General features: G+C 33.7%; 1 long non-coding RNA gene across 2 annotated transcripts; it reads left to right on the forward strand.

Annotated features, from left to right (window-relative positions):
- The first annotated feature begins 988 nt into the window (after window positions 1-988).
- On the forward strand, window positions 989-5205 carry LOC146904995 (uncharacterized). 2 transcript variants are annotated; one of them, XR_015019905.1, is made up of 5 exons: window positions 989-1547; window positions 1803-1934; window positions 3824-4057; window positions 4563-4640; window positions 5101-5205. It is a non-coding gene; the product is annotated as an uncharacterized LOC146904995 (long non-coding RNA). The 2 variants fall into 2 exon arrangements; XR_015019904.1 differs by lacking the exon at window positions 4563-4640 and having other exon boundaries at window positions 5101-5194.
- The last annotated feature ends 8871 nt before the right edge of the window (window positions 5206-14076 follow it).

Here is a 14076-nt window from a genome sequence, read left to right on the forward strand (position 1 = left end):
AAAATTCTAAAATCAACCATGGGAGTAATAGATATGCTCGTTAGATTTCCTAGGAACTATTACATGCTTCGATTCGATAAGGCAAGGCCACTTTATGCCTTTTTTAGTGAAAGAAAAAGGGTCAAAAACGAGTAAAATCCGTAAATTAACAAGGAAATTAACTTAACCCTCATTTTGACCGTCTTGAAAATTCTAATATAAACCGTGGAAGTCGTAGATTTGCTTGTTAGATTTCCTAGGAACTATTACATGCTTCGATTCGATAAGCCTAGGCCACTTTATGCATTTTTTAGTGAAAGAAAATGGGTCAAAGACGAGTAAGATCCGTAAATAAACAAGGATATTCACTTAACCCCCATTTTGGCCGGTTTTGAAAATTCTAAAATCAACCATGGAAGTGATAGATATGCTCGTTAGATTTCCTACGAACTATTACATGGTTCGATTCGATAAGGCTAGGCCACTTTATGCCCTTTTTAGCGAAAGAAAAAGGATCAAAATCGAGTAAAATCCGTAAATTAACAAGGAAATTAACTTAACCCCCATTTTGGCCGTTTTTGAAAATTCTAATATAAATCATGGAAGTCGTAGATATGCTCGTTAGATTTCCTAGGAACTATTACATGCTTCGATTCGATAAAACTAGGCCACTTTATGCCCTTTTTAGTGAAAGAAAAAGGGTGAAAAACGAGTAAAATCCGTAAATTAACAAGGAAATTAACCTAACCCCCATTTTTGCCATTTTTGAAAATTCTAAAATCAACCATGGAAGTAATAGATATGCTCGTTAGATTTCCTAGGAACTATTACATGCTTCGATTCGATAAGGCTAGGCCACGTTATGCCTTTTTTAGTGAAAGGAAAAGGGTCAAAAACGAGTAAAATCCGTAAATTAACAAGGAAATTAACTTAACCCCATTTTGGCCGTTTTGAAAATTCTAATATAATCCGTGGAAGTCGTAGATATGCTTGTTAGATTTCCCACTACTACAAAATATAGATTTTACATCAAGGGGGTTTAAGTTTTCACATCAGCACAAAAAAAATCTGAAGGGAAAGATACACACTATGAGTTTTTACATCAGTTGACATAAGCATCTGATGGGAATTCCTAGTAGAATATAACATTTACATCAGTGGAGTATTGAAATGAGGGGAAAAAAACGCGGTGGCATTTTTGCAATTTTAGTAAATTTGGTATTTCACATCAGTGGAGAAAAACACATGAGGGAAAAACCAATATTTCACTATTTTCCTTTTGCCTTTCATCGTAAAACACAATTCTCAGATTGTTTTCTCTCTCATCTCTCGTACTAGCAACAAGAACACTAACCTCAGATCCATCGCCGTTTTCATAGATCCATCGCCGTTTTCACAGATCATATATCTCATACTCCACATAGCTTCATCACTGAACACAACACCCGAACACTATCCCCCAATCTATTTTTCTATTTTCACTTTTACGGCGCGATTCTCATCTCTTACGGTGGTTCTCAAGGACGTATACGGTGCTTCTCCGATTTCGATTATACCTTCATTGTTCGGTTAGGTTTCTCAACTTCACTTCCAATTTCTAGATCTGTTTTTTCTTTCTTGCTCTTGTTTCAATTGCAATTAATCAATTTCAGTATTTTCGTGTTCTGAATTTGGCAATTGAAAACCTTATTTAAGGTGTTTGTGTTTTGTTTTTAACAATTTTGATGGTTTTGCTGAACTCAATTATTAGTATATATGTGATAGTTGATGGAGTTATAGTTAATCACTTTATTCATTTGCTCATAGTGTTTGTGTTTTAACAGGAGATTTGTTGTCTTTCGTTGAAATGTCATCATATACGTTTTCCTTCTTTCACAAACAAACCTCGTCGTTCCTGCCATTAACAGAAGTAAAATCTCTCTTGGAAATTTGGTGAAGTGAAGCTTTACCAATCTGTAAGTTTTATCAGATTTTATAGGTTTTGGTTTTAGTTAGGTTTTGATTTTTCACTGAATATAACTATCGGTAACTTGATTGTGTTTGTTTATTAACTCTTGAATATGTTGATAAATTTTGTATTTGTTAGCTTCACTGTATTATCAGTATTGATTTTATACTTAATTATTTTGTTTATTCTGAATAGCTAAGAAAGTGATGGGCTAATTTCACACAACAAATTATCAATGCATTGTTGGTCACATGTTTGTGATTTCTCTATCTACTATCCCAAATAGTTCTCTGCTGCGTGTTAATAGAACTATCTACATGCTCATGAAGGGATGGTAGTTATTGAGAGGGATAGGCCTAGTACAGATTTTGTGATAAAAGAAATTTGGTGAGTTTCAGTTAGGTGTCAACCTAGTTGAGATTTTTTTATTTTTCTTGATGCCTAACCTATCACTTGGGTTATCGAAAAAAAAGACTAATTGAAAATTTTGATATCAGAATCCATAGGAAAAAAGAAGAAGTTTTAACATTATGAACACACAGAGAGAGATAGATAATCTTACATTAACAAAGCAATCATGAAAGTGCAAGCGTAGTAAAGAAGCACCTATACGGTTCTCTCTTTGAACTGTAGCTTTAACAACACTTCTAATAGTGCTCAAAGCATTAGGGCATGTGTAGTCATATTAATTTGTTGTGAGTGCTGAAAATGTTGTTGTTGCTAGAGCTGCTAACACTATTGCGTGGAAGTACATTGAGAAATACCTATGTGAGGACATCGTTACTAAGAATGTAGTGATTATTGATAAGTGAGGAAATTATTGGGTTTTGAGGATGTATTTGTGTTGTTAATGTATGGACATTGATATGTATATTTATAGTGACACAAGAAACGTGAGCATGCATAAAAAATACCTAGTGAGTGGTGGACTAGGCCTAAAATTCATATTATGTGAAATACTTGGAAGGTGTCTCTTCCGATGAGTTTAACCTGCCCAACATCACTTTAATTTAATTAGTTCATATAAAATATAAAATTGGCGAAGCCAATTTTGAATCCTAGTTTACTCATTCTTAGTTTTTGTTTTGAGGGGTCATTCTTAGTTTATTAACAATTATCTTATAACCAAACTATCCTGGGTTCTTTGGAATATTGCAATTCTTACTTGTTAACTTCTTTGGATTTTCAATGTACTACTTTAGACACATTTAATTTCAATAAATCAATTTTGCTAGATTTTCTTCTCAGAGTGATATTGACCTTTGTTGAGTAATATTTTTTTTGCTTTCTGCCTAATGTTCTAACTCATCCTTAATAAAAAAAAGTTAGAAATTAGATGAGAAGGTGTAGCAGCAAAAGCTGAAGTTGATGAAATGTAACAACCTTAGGTTTGGTCCAGGTTGGACTAGTTTCTAGCTTCTGATAGCCTCTCAAATGAAAAAGCCTTTATGAGTTTTTAATTGCTTATAAAAAAAAAATTAGATGAAGGAACTTCTAAAAATGTTCATGCATGTAGGCCGAATTTTATGTGCATAGATAGATATCAGCTCATACTATCACTAGACATATGACTTTTAGAGGGGGATGCCTATCATTTTATTTGATGGTATTTTTGTTGAACATAGTAGGTAGGAAAACACATTCAATTTACATTTGTGGTGCGATGTTTCATGTGACAAATTGGATATATAATTGTTACTTTTACACCATGATTTTAGTCTGACCTTCAAATCCATATTGGTTAAGGAAATGATTTGACTTTGAAGGGAATATGTTTGGAATTTATTTGTTGTAATATGAAGAAATGATTTATTTTTTGTAATATGAAGAAATCATTTATATTGACTTTTGTACAAGTTAATATCCAGAGGCTTGAAAGTGTTTTGGTTTTGAAAGTGGCAGTATTAGGTACTTGTCAAAGGTGGTTGCTATTGTGGAATCTGGCTTCTCTAAGATACTCCATCTTGCTGATGGAACAACAATAAAAACAAAGGTAAACAATATATGTCTCACGTCCTATTGAGCCAATGTTCATGATGTACTCAAGCAAAGGTTTTCAAGTTGGAGCTGTTCCATGTGATGACAAGTGTGCTGATTGATTTTTCACATGTACTACTCCTAGCAATCAAGGTGAATAGAATACCCTTTTATACCCCCCTCTTTTTCATTTACATATCCAAATTATTATTTTTTTTCCGACCAATTAGCACATGTAAAAAACCATGTGATGACAAGTATTAAAAAAGTTTGAAAAAAATTCAAATGAACCAATTATGGTCCAGCTTGGTTCAATTCAGTACAATCAAATTGTACGTAGTGCAATTCGGTTATAGGATCAAATATTTGGAATAGAAGATAGAGAAATCACAAACATGGCAGATTCGATTTTGTGCAATTCGGTTAATAAAAAACTTTTAAAATCTTTATGTTTTAATAGGGACCATATTTTACAAACTGAGTGAAAAACTACAAGTCTTTATTTTTGATTGGGGTCATATTTTGAAACACTTTTAAGAATTTTTTTTAATTTGAGCTATATGGTTCTGAATTTGAGCTTAATATTTGATTATTTTGAACAACACATTTAACTTTTAACACATTTCAATTAATTATTTCAGCTTGTCCATGTCTGCAGGGATCCTAACTGGCACTTAGTAGAATCTCCTGCATTAGTTCCACCAGAAGTTCAAATTGATTTAGCTGCCCAACAACTGTAAGCTATCTTTCGTCAAACTCTTTTAGTCTTTATCCTATAATCATTCATCTTTGGCATGATAAAATATGTGGTTTGTAGCATTGGAAAACTGTAATTTATGTTTGGTTTCACGTTCGCAATAGTTAGAATTGATTCCAACTAAGAAGTGATTTTAAGGCATAATAAATCTTAAGAAAATATCTTATTTTGTGCGTTTGTGTTGGTAGTGTCATGTATCTAGGCAAGAAATGTTTTTGGATGTAGTGTGTGCTTATATCAAAAGCCTACAATGTTAATTTGTTTATCTTCTTTTTGGTGAAAACTATAGTACTATATGCAGATAATCTAAATATTTTGTTCGATTTTGAAGGAACTCATTATTGAAATTGTTGGTCCCTATGTTTGAATTAGTTTCTTAACCAAATTCTGCATTTGAAATAACTTTTTCAATTGAATTTTATTCCTTTTTTCTTAACAGATGAGAAATGGTAGAGTGGGGATATTTATGGCTGAGATGATATTGTCTGATGTTGCTATGGCTGCTTGAACAGGGTGTATATATATATATATATATATATATATATATATATATATATATATATAGTTTGATGAATGTTATGTCCAAAGATGTTTTTATTTTTTTAAAAGAGTATGCCCAAAGATGTTGTTATAGCTTTACGTTGATATTGTTATATAACTTCTTAGATTGTATTCCTTTTTTTCTTCTTATTTTTAATATAAAAGGAAAAAGGTCTCAGGCTGATTTGGTTAGCAGATTTTAAAAAATGAGCTTTTTTTTTTAAAGAAATAATAGATTTCACATCAGTGGGTAAGAGGTCTGATGTGAAATATACATATTTAACTTCAGTGTCTATCATACAACTGATGTGAATACCTTATTGTTAAATTTTAAAGAGAGCGTGCCACATCAGTGGAAGAAATGCCTGATGTGGAAAGTTAGCTTTCACATCAGTTCGTACCTGATGTAAAAAGTTGCGGACATACTACATCATATCACTTTACATCAGTTGCCACCTGATGGGAAAACTGCTTTTCAACTGATGTGAAAAATCTTTTCTGTAGTAGTGTCCTAGGAACTATTACATGCTTCGATTCGATAAGGATAGGCCACTTTATGCATTTTTTAGTGAAAGAAAATGGGTCAAAGACGAGTAAGATCCGTAAATAGACAAGGATATTCACTTAACCCCCATTTTGGCCGGTTTTGAAAATTCTAAAATCAACCATGGAAGTCAAAGATATGCTCGTTAGATTTCCTACGAACTATTACATGGTTCGATTCGATAAGGCTAGGCCACTTTATGCCCTTTTTAACGAAAGAAAAAGGATCAAAATCGAGTAAAATCCGTAAATTAACAAGGAAATTTACTTTACCACCATTTTGGACGTTTTTGAAATTTCTAAAATCAACCATGGAAGTCGTAGATATGCTCGTTAGATTTCCTAGGAACTATTACATGCTTCGATTCGATAAAGCTAGGCCACTTTATGCCCTTTTTAGTGAAAGAAAAAGGGTGAAAAACGAGTAAAATCCGTAAATTAAGAAGGAAATTAACTTAACCCTCATTTTGGCCATTTTGAAAATTCAAATATAAACCGTGGAAGTCGTAGATATGCTTGTTAGATTTCCTAGGAACTATTACATGCTTCGATTCGATAAGCCTAGGCCACTTTATGCATTTTTTAGTAAAAGAAAATGGGTCAAAGACGAGTAAGATCCGTAAATAAACAAGGATATTCACTTAACCCCCATTTTGGCCGGTTTTGAAAATTCTAAAATCAACCATGGGAGTAATAGATATGCTCGTTAGATTTCCTAGGAACTATTACATGCTTCGATTCGATAAGGCAAGGCCACTTTATGCCTTTTTTAGTGAAAGAAAAAGGGTCAAAAACGAGTAAAATCCGTAAATTAACAAGGAAATTAACTTAACCCTCATTTTGACCGTTTTGAAAATTCTAATATAAACCGTGGAAGTCGTAGATATGCTTGTTAGATTTCCTAGGAACTATTACATGCTTCGATTCGATAAGCCTAGGCCACTTTATGCATTTTTTAGTAAAAGAAAATGGGTCAAAGACGAGTAAGATCCGTAAATAAACAAGGATATTCACTTAACCCCCATTTTGGCCGGTTTTGAAAATTCTAAAATCAACCATGGGAGTAATAGATATGCTCGTTAGATTTCCTAGGAACTATTACATGCTTCGATTCGATAAGGCAAGGCCACTTTATGCCTTTTTTAGTGAAAGAAAAAGGGTCAAAAACGAGTAAAATCCGTAAATTAACAAGGAAATTAACTTAACCCTCATTTTGACCGTCTTGAAAATTCTAATATAAACCGTGGAAGTCGTAGATTTGCTTGTTAGATTTCCTAGGAACTATTACATGCTTCGATTCGATAAGCCTAGGCCACTTTATGCATTTTTTAGTGAAAGAAAATGGGTCAAAGACGAGTAAGATCCGTAAATAAACAAGGATATTCACTTAACCCCCATTTTGGCCGGTTTTGAAAATTCTAAAATCAACCATGGAAGTGATAGATATGCTCGTTAGATTTCCTACGAACTATTACATGGTTCGATTCGATAAGGCTAGGCCACTTTATGCCCTTTTTAGCGAAAGAAAAAGGATCAAAATCGAGTAAAATCCGTAAATTAACAAGGAAATTAACTTAACCCCCATTTTGGCCGTTTTTGAAAATTCTAATATAAATCATGGAAGTCGTAGATATGCTCGTTAGATTTCCTAGGAACTATTACATGCTTCGATTCGATAAAACTAGGCCACTTTATGCCCTTTTTAGTGAAAGAAAAAGGGTGAAAAACGAGTAAAATCCGTAAATTAACAAGGAAATTAACCTAACCCCCATTTTTGCCATTTTTGAAAATTCTAAAATCAACCATGGAAGTAATAGATATGCTCGTTAGATTTCCTAGGAACTATTACATGGTTCGATTCGATAAGGCTAGGCCACGTTATGCCTTTTTTAGTGAAAGAAAAAGGGTCAAAAACGAGTAAAATCCGTAAATTAACAAGGAAATTAACTTAACCCCATTTTGGCCGTTTTGAAAATTCTAATATAATCCGTGGAAGTCGTAGATATGCTTGTTAGATTTCCTAGGAACTATTACATGCTTCGATTCGATAAGGATAGGCCACTTTATGCATTTTTTAGTGAAAGAAAATGGGTCAAAGACGAGTAAGATCCGTAAATAGACAAGGATATTCACTTAACCCCCATTTTGGCCGGTTTTGAAAATTCTAAAATCAACCATGGAAGTCAAAGATATGCTCGTTAGATTTCCTACGAACTATTACCTGGTTCGATTCGATAAGGCTAGGCCACTTTATGCCCTTTTTAACGAAAGAAAAAGGATCAAAATCGAGTAAAATCCGTAAATTAACAAGGAAATTTACTTTACCACCATTTTGGACGTTTTTGAAATTTCTAAAATCAACCATGGAAGTCGTAGATATGCTCGTTAGATTTCCTAGGAACTATTACATGCTTCGATTCGATAAAGCTAGGCCACTTTATGCCCTTTTTAGTGAAAGAAAAAGGGTGAAAAACGAGTAAAATCCGTAAATTAAGAAGGAAATTAACTTAACCCTCATTTTGGCCATTTTGAAAATTCAAATATAAACTGTGGAAGTCGTAGATATGCTTGTTAGATTTCCTAGGAACTATTACTTGCTTCGATTCGATAAGGCTAGGCCACTTTAAGCATTTTTTAGTGAAAGAAAATGGGTCAAAGACGAGTAAGATCGGTAAATAAACAAGGATATTCACTTAACCCCCGTTTTGGCCGTTTTTGAAAATTCTAAAATCAACCATGGGAGTAATAGATATGCTCGTTAGATTTCCTAGGAACTATTACATGCTTCGATTCGATAAGGCAAGGCCACTTTATGCCTTTTTTAGTGAAAGAAAAAGGGTCAAAAACGAGTAAAATCCGTAAATTAACAAGGAAATTAACTTAACCCTCATTTTGACCGTCTTGAAAATTCTAATATAAACCGTGGAAGTCGTAGATTTGCTTGTTAGATTTCCTAGGAACTATTACATGCTTCGATTCGATAAGCCTAGGCCACTTTATGCATTTTTTAGTGAAAGATAATGGGTCAAAGACGAGTAAGATCCGTAAATAAACAAGGATATTCACTTAACCCCCATTTTGGCCGGTTTTGAAAATTCTAAAATCAACCATGGAAGTGATAGATATGCTCGTTAGATTTCCTACGAACTATTACATGGTTCGATTCGATAAGGCTAGGCCACTTTATGCCCTTTTTAGCGAAAGAAAAAGGATCAAAATCGAGTAAAATCCGTAAATTAACAAGGAAATTAACTTAACCCCCATTTTGGCCGTTTTTGAAAATTCTAATATAAATCATGGAAGTCGTAGATATGCTCGTTAGATTTCCTAGGAACTATTACATGCTTCGATTCGATAAAACTAGGCCACTTTATGCCCTTTTTAGTGAAAGAAAAAGGGTGAAAAACGAGTAAAATCCGTAAATTAACAAGGAAATTAACCTAACCCCCATTTTTGCCATTTTTGAAAATTCTAAAATCAACCATGGAAGTAATAGATATGCTCGTTAGATTTCCTAGGAACTATTACATGCTTCGATTCGATAAGGCTAGGCCACGTTATGCCTTTTTTAGTGAAAGAAAAAGGGTCAAAAACGAGTAAAATCCGTAAATTAACAAGGAAATTAACTTAACGCCATTTTGGCCGTTTTGAAAATTCTAATATAATCCGTGGAAGTCGTAGATATGCTTGTTAGATTTCCTAGGAACTATTACATGCTTCGATTCGATAAGGATAGGCCACTTTATGCATTTTTTAGTGAAAGAAAATGGGTCAAAGACGAGTAAGATCCGTAAATAGACAAGGATATTCACTTAACCCCCATTTTGGCCGGTTTTGAAAATTCTAAAATCAACCATGGAAGTCAAAGATATGCTCGTTAGATTTCCTACGAACTATTACATGGTTCGATTCGATAAGGCTAGGCCACTTTATGCCCTTTTTAACGAAAGAAAAAGGATCAAAATCGAGTAAAATCCGTAAATTAACAAGGAAATTTACTTTACCACCATTTTGGACGTTTTTGAAATTTCTAAAATCAACCATGGAAGTCGTAGATATGCTCGTTAGATTTCCTAGGAACTATTACATGCTTCGATTCGATAAAACTAGGCCACTTTATGCCCTTTTTAGTGAAAGAAAAAGGGTGAAAAACGAGTAAAATCCGTAAATTAACAAGGAAATTAACCTAACCCCCATTTTTGCCATTTTTGAAAATTCTAAAATCAACCATGGAAGTAATAGATATGCTCGTTAGATTTCCTAGGAACTATTACATGCTACGATTCGATAAGGCTAGGCCACTTTAAGCATTTTTTAGTGAAAGAAAATGGGTCAAAGACGAGTAAGATCGGTAAATAAACAAGGATATTCACTTAACCCCCGTTTTGGCCGTTTTTGAAAATTCTAAAATCAACCATGGGAGTAATAGATATTCTCGTTAGATTTCCTAGGAACTATTACATGCTTCGATTCGATAAGGCAAGGCCACTTTATGCCTTTTTTAGTGAAAGAAAAAGGGTCAAAAACGAGTAAAATCCGTAAATTAACAAGGAAATTAACTTAACCCTCATTTTGACCGTTTTGAAAATTCTAATATAAACCGTGGAAGTCGTAGATTTGCTTGTTAGATTTCCTAAGAACTATTACATGCTTCGATTCGATAAGCCTAGGCCACTTTATGCATTTTTTAGTGAAAGAAAATGGGTCAAAGACGAGTAAGATCCGTAAATAAACAAGGATATTCACTTATCCCGCATTTTGGCCGGTTTTGAAAATTCTAAAATCAACCATGGAAGTGATAGATATGCTCGTTAGATTTCCTACGAACTATTACATGGTTCGATTCGATAAGGCTAGGCCACTTTATGCCCTTTTTAGCGAAAGAAAAAGGATCAAAATCGAGTAAAATCCGTAAATTAACAAGGAAATTAACTTAACCCCCATTTTGGCCGTTTTTGAAAATTCTAATATAAATCATGGAAGTCGTAGATATGCTTGTTAGATTTCCTAGGAACTATTACATGCTTCGATTCGATAAGGCTAGGCCAATTTATGCCATTTTTAGTGAAAGAAAAAGGATCAAAATCGAGTAAAATCTGTAAATTAATAAGGAAATTCACTTTACCACCATTTTGGACGTTTTTGAAATTTCTAAAATCAACCATGGAAGTCGTAGATATGCTCGTTAGATTTCCTAGGAACTATTACATGCTTTGATTCGATAAAACTAGGCCACTTTATGCCCTTTTTAGTGAAAGAAAAAGGGTGAAAAACGAGTAAAATCCGTAAATTAACAAGGAAATTAACCTAACCCCCATTTTTGCCATTTTTGAAAATTCTAAAATCAACCATGGAAGTAATAGATATGCTCGTTAGATTTCCTAGGAACTATTACATGCTACGATTCGATAAGGCTAGGCCACGTTATGCCTTTTTTAGTGAAAGAAAAAGGGTCAAAAACGAGTAAAATCCGTAAATTAACAAGGAAATTAACTTAACCCCATTTTGGCCGTTTTGAAAATTCTAATATAATCCGTGGAAGTCGTAGATATGCTTGTTAGATTTCCTAGGAACTATTACATGCTTCAATTCGATAAGGATAGGCCACTTTATGCATTTTTTAGTGAAAGAAAATGGGTCAAAGACGAGTAAGATCCGTAAATAGACAAGGATATTCACTTAACCCCCATTTTGGCCGGTTTTGAAAATTCTAAAATCAACCATGGAAGTCAAAGATATGCTCGTTAGATTTCCTACGAACTATTACATGGTTCGATTCGATAAGGCTAGGCCACTTTATGCCCTTTTTAACGAAAGAAAAAGGATCAAAATCGAGTAAAATCCGTAAATTAACAAGGAAATTTACTTTACCACCATTTTGGACGTTTTTGAAATTTCTAAAATCAACCATGGAAGTCGTAGATATGCTCGTTAGATTTCCTAGGAACTATTACATGCTTCGATTCGATAAAGCTAGGCCACTTTATGCCCTTTTTAGTGAAAGAAAAAGGGTGAAAAACGAGTAAAATCCGTAAATTAAGAAGGAAATTAACTTAACCCTCATTTTGGCCATTTTGAAAATTCAAATATAAACCGTGGAAGTCGTAGATATGCTTGTTAGATTTCCTAGGAACTATTACTTGCTTCGATTCGATAAGGCTAGGCCACTTTAAGCATTTTTTAGTGAAAGAAAATGGGTCAAAGACGAGTAAGATCTGTAAATAAACAAGGATATTCACTTAACCCCCGTTTTGGCCGTTTTTGAAAATTCTAAAATCAACCATGGGAGTAATAGATATGCTCGTTAGATTTCCTAGGAACTATTACATGCTTCGATTCGATAAGGCAAGGCCACTTTATGCCTTTTTTAGTGAAAGAAAAAGGGTCAAAAACGAGTAAAATCCGTAAATTAACAAGGAAATTAACTTAACCCTCATTTTGACCGTTTTGAAAATTCTAATATAAACCGTGGAAGTCGTAGATATGCTTGTTAGATTTCCTAGGAACTATTACATGCTTCGATTCGATAAGCCTAGGCCACTTTATGCATTTTTTAGTGAAAGAAAATGGGTCAAAGACGAGTAAGATCCGTAAATAAACAAGGATATTCACTTAACCCCCATTTTGGCCGGTTTTGAAAATTCTAAAATCAACCATGGGAGTAATAGATATGCTCGTTAGATTTCCTAGGAACTATTACATGCTTCGATTCGATAAGGCAAGGCCACTTTATGCCTTTTTTAGTGAAAGAAAAAGGGTCAAAAACGAGTAAAATCCGTAAATTAACAAGGAAATTAACTTAACCCTCATTTTGACCGTTTTGAAAATTCTAATATAAACCGTGGAAGTCGTAGATTTGCTTGTTAGATTTCCTAGGAACTATTACATGCTTCGATTCGATAAGCCTAGGCCACTTTATGCATTTTTTAGTGAAAGAAAATGGGTCAAAGACGAGTAAGATCCGTAAATAAACAAGGATATTCACTTAACCCCCATTTTGGCCGGTTTTGAAAATTCTAAAATCAACCATGGAAGTGATAGATATGCTCGTTAGATTTCCTACGAACTATTACATGGTTCGATTCGATAAGGCTAGGCCACTTTATGCCCTTTTAGCGAAAGAAAAAGGATCAAAATCGAGTAAAATCCGTAAATTAACAAGGAAATTAACTTAACCCCCATTTTGGCCGTTTTTGAAAATTCTAATATAAATCATGGAAGTCGTAGATATGCTTGTTAGATTTCCTAGGAACTATTACATGGTTCGATTCGATAAGGCTAGGCCACTTTATGCCATTTTTAGTGAAAGATAAAGGATCAAAATCGAGTAAAATCCATAAATTAACAAGGAAATTTACTTTACCACCATTTTGGACGTTTTTGAAATTTCTAAAATCAACCATGGAAGTCGTAGATATGCTCGTTAGATTTCCTAGGAACAATTACATGCTTCGATTCGATAAAGCTAGGCCACTTTATGCCCTTTTTAGTGAAAGAAAAAGGGTGAAAAACGAGTAAAATCCGTAAATTAAGAAGGAAATTAACTTAACCCTCATTTTGGCCGTTTTGAAAATTCAAATATAAACCGTGGAAGTCGTAGATATGCTTGTTAGATTTCCTAGGAACTATTACTTGCTTCGATTCGATAAGGCTAGGCCACTTTAAGCATTTTTTAGTGAAAGAAAATGGGTCAAAGACGAGTAAGATCCGTAAATAAACAAGGATATTCACTTAACCCCCATTTTGGCCGGTTTTGAAAATTCTAAAATCAACCATGGAAGTGATAGATATGCTCATTAGATTTCCTACGAACTATTACATGGTTCGATTCGATAAGGCTAGGCCACTTTATGCCCTTTTTAGTGAAAGAAAAAAGATCAAAATCGAGTAAAATCCGTAAATTAACAAGGAAATTCACTTTACCACCATTTTGGCCGTTTTTGAAATTTCTAAAATCAACCATGGAAGTCGTAGATATGCTCGTTAGATTTCCTAGGAACTATTACATGCTTCGATTCGATAAAACTAGGCCACTTTATGCCCTTTTTAGTGAAAGAAAAAGGGTGAAAAACGAGTAAAATCCGTAAATTAACAAGGAAATTAACCTAACCCCCATTTTTGCCATTTTTGAAAATTCAAAAATCAACCATGGAAGTAATAGATATGCTCGTTCGATTTCCTAGGAACTATTACATGCTTCGATTCGATAAGGCTAGGCCACGTTATGCCTTTTTTAGTGAAAGAAAAAGGGTCAAAAACGAGTAAAATCCGTAAATTAACAAGGAAATTAACTTAACCCCATTTTGGCCGTTTTGAAAATTCTAATATAATC

The sequence above is a fragment of the Medicago sativa genome, chromosome 7 (genome assembly GCF_051527215.1).
Source record: "Medicago sativa cultivar Bolivia chromosome 7, Bolivia_mono, whole genome shotgun sequence".
Lineage (NCBI taxonomy): Eukaryota > Viridiplantae > Streptophyta > Magnoliopsida > Fabales > Fabaceae > Medicago > Medicago sativa.